Source organism: Dioscorea cayenensis, chromosome 9, assembly GCF_009730915.1.
Source record: "Dioscorea cayenensis subsp. rotundata cultivar TDr96_F1 chromosome 9, TDr96_F1_v2_PseudoChromosome.rev07_lg8_w22 25.fasta, whole genome shotgun sequence".
Taxonomy (NCBI): domain Eukaryota; kingdom Viridiplantae; phylum Streptophyta; class Magnoliopsida; order Dioscoreales; family Dioscoreaceae; genus Dioscorea; species Dioscorea cayenensis.
This window is the reverse complement of record NC_052479.1, coordinates 10,079,638-10,081,957: the sequence shown is the minus strand read 5'-3', so window position 1 is coordinate 10,081,957 and position 2,320 is coordinate 10,079,638. Positions and strand designations below refer to the sequence as shown.

The window sequence follows — 2,320 nt, the reverse complement described above, 5'->3', positions numbered from 1 at the left end:
AATCTAGAAATCTCTTCATTTGTTTGTCCATATGATCATTCTTCAATGTTGATAGGTATGGAAGGTGGGGAACATACCCTTTCACTGGTGGTGGTGTTCTCTTCTCAACATTTAGAGTAGATTCTCTTTCCCTTGCCGAAATTTAAACAACCTCGATTTATGGTCCTTTTTTCCTTCTCCATCACCTTTTCACAGCCCATCCACACCTCTTTACCACTCTGAAGAGTAATATCCTTGAGATGTTCATGGGGGTTGGCTTCAATATTTTACTCAGCAAACTTCCTTAAGGACGTTTAAAAAATAGTTTAGCTATCCTGATTCTCTAAATTTTAAAGAGAAGCCTGACAGTTTCTCATTGATGCCTCTATGCTCTGGAATTGGGTTTTGGACTACTAAAACTTAACATCTATGCTTTCAAGGAACTGGTGAGCACTTCCTCCCATATATGTGTCACACGCTATGATTGTAGTTGACTTTTGAGTAAACAAATTATCAATCTTTTTGCTCAAAGCTTCCACCTAGACTGCTAGTGCTGTGACTTTACTAACTTCAACCATCCTGGCAGGCGTCACAACTGATTTGCCTCTGAAGTTTCACTAGTATTTGTTTATGGCTATCTCTTCTGTCAATTGCCTGGCTGCCTCTGGGGTCTTACTGCCAAGTGATCCTCCAGCCATTAAGTTTACAAGCTACCAGGTACTCTGGTTCAGGCCTTAATAGAAAATCTGAATTTCCATCCATTCAGGGAGGTTATGATGAAGGCATTTTCTTAGCAAGTCTTCAAATTGCTCCCACACCTCATATAGCGATTTAGTATCCAATTGTGCATAAGTTGTAATCTCCTGACGCAACTTGGTCATTCTTCCTAGTCGAAAATAATGGGCTAAGAATGCTTCAATGAGCTACTCCCAAGTCATGATAGATGCTTTAGGGAAAAGCTTGGAGCCATTACTTAGCTATTCCTTTCAATGAAAATAGGAACAAGCGAAGTCTGATTGCATTGTAAGAGACATTGTAAATCTTTAACATATCACATACCTCGAGGAATCCTCCTATGTGACCATTAGGATCCTCTTGTGGTAGCACATGAAATTAAATTGAATTCTGGACCATCTGTACAAATACAGGCTTGAGCTCAAAGTTATTTGCTACAACTAGTGGGCACACTATACTTGATTGAGAGGTGGGACAAGCGTAATCTAAAAGGGTCCTATGTTAGTTCCCTTAATTTGCCATGGTGTTGAAATACTCTCCCTCAACACTTACTATTAAAGATCCTGACTTGTTCAGTAGAGTTGTTCTCAATATGATTCCAATAACTCTTTCTACACAGCTTTCACCTTCTCCTAGCCTTGTTGACTTGCCCTTCGGTGGTATGTACTGAAATCAAACAAAAGAATAAGAATAAGAAATCAATAAAGAAAAACAAAGAAGAAAGAAAAGAAATTGCCAAAGTGACAGATAAACAAGTGTTCCTAATATCACTAATCTTCCCTGGCAATAGCGCCAAAAACTTGATAAGGATGAAGTGTACATGCCGATTGCATAATAATAGTGTATGTAAAGAAGAGTACCAGTCTACAAGGAAGAAAGTGAATACTAGTAATGACTTGAAACACAACAAATAGCCTAGATGATCGAATGTTGTGTGCGTGAACAAGAGTAGGCAATAATAAGAAAATATGGGAAATAGTAGGATAGAAGTCATGGAAGAGAGCGATGTACGAGCATAGTATTCCTCTAGGGTTATGAAGTATAGGATAAAGGTTGTCTAAACATGCAATCTTATGTCAACCAAAAAATTTCTATAATTATGCTCAACCCTGATATCTCAGGTGAAGAGTAATTGAATAACTGTAGAGCTGATGCAGACATCCACACAATCGCATTAACACTATATGAAACTTTATTATGGGCTAATGACAATCTCTTAACTAATATGAATACAGAGTAGAAATATGATTTCTCCTAAAATCCACTCCACATGATTGCAAAGAGCACGGAGTTTCTCATAAACCTACTTAGAAGGATTGTAGGAGACATAATCTTCGAAATACCCTAACTAGAGGTATACCCCCTATTCTCTCGAATTGCGGCAAGTTTATGCTAGGTGGGAATTTTTCTCGTTATGTAGCAATACCTAATATGATAGCTAGGGCTTTCGCCTGATTAGCAACCAAGCATTCAATCATAAATTAGACTCAAATAAATGAGATTGTAAATAAGAAAACAATTAAGCATGAAAGATCCGGTAACCAATGTAAAAATATAAACCCTAGAGTTCAACTATGCCTAAAAATCTACAAATTAGCCCCCTTCT

General features: G+C 37.6%; 1 non-coding gene across 1 annotated transcript; it reads left to right on the top strand.

Annotated features, from left to right (window-relative positions):
* Positions 1-747: 747 nt before the first annotated feature.
* On the top strand, positions 748-854 carry LOC120269855. Its single transcript, XR_005539486.1, has one exon. It is a non-coding gene; the product is annotated as a small nucleolar RNA R71 (small nucleolar RNA).
* The last annotated feature ends 1,466 nt before the right edge of the window (positions 855-2,320 follow it).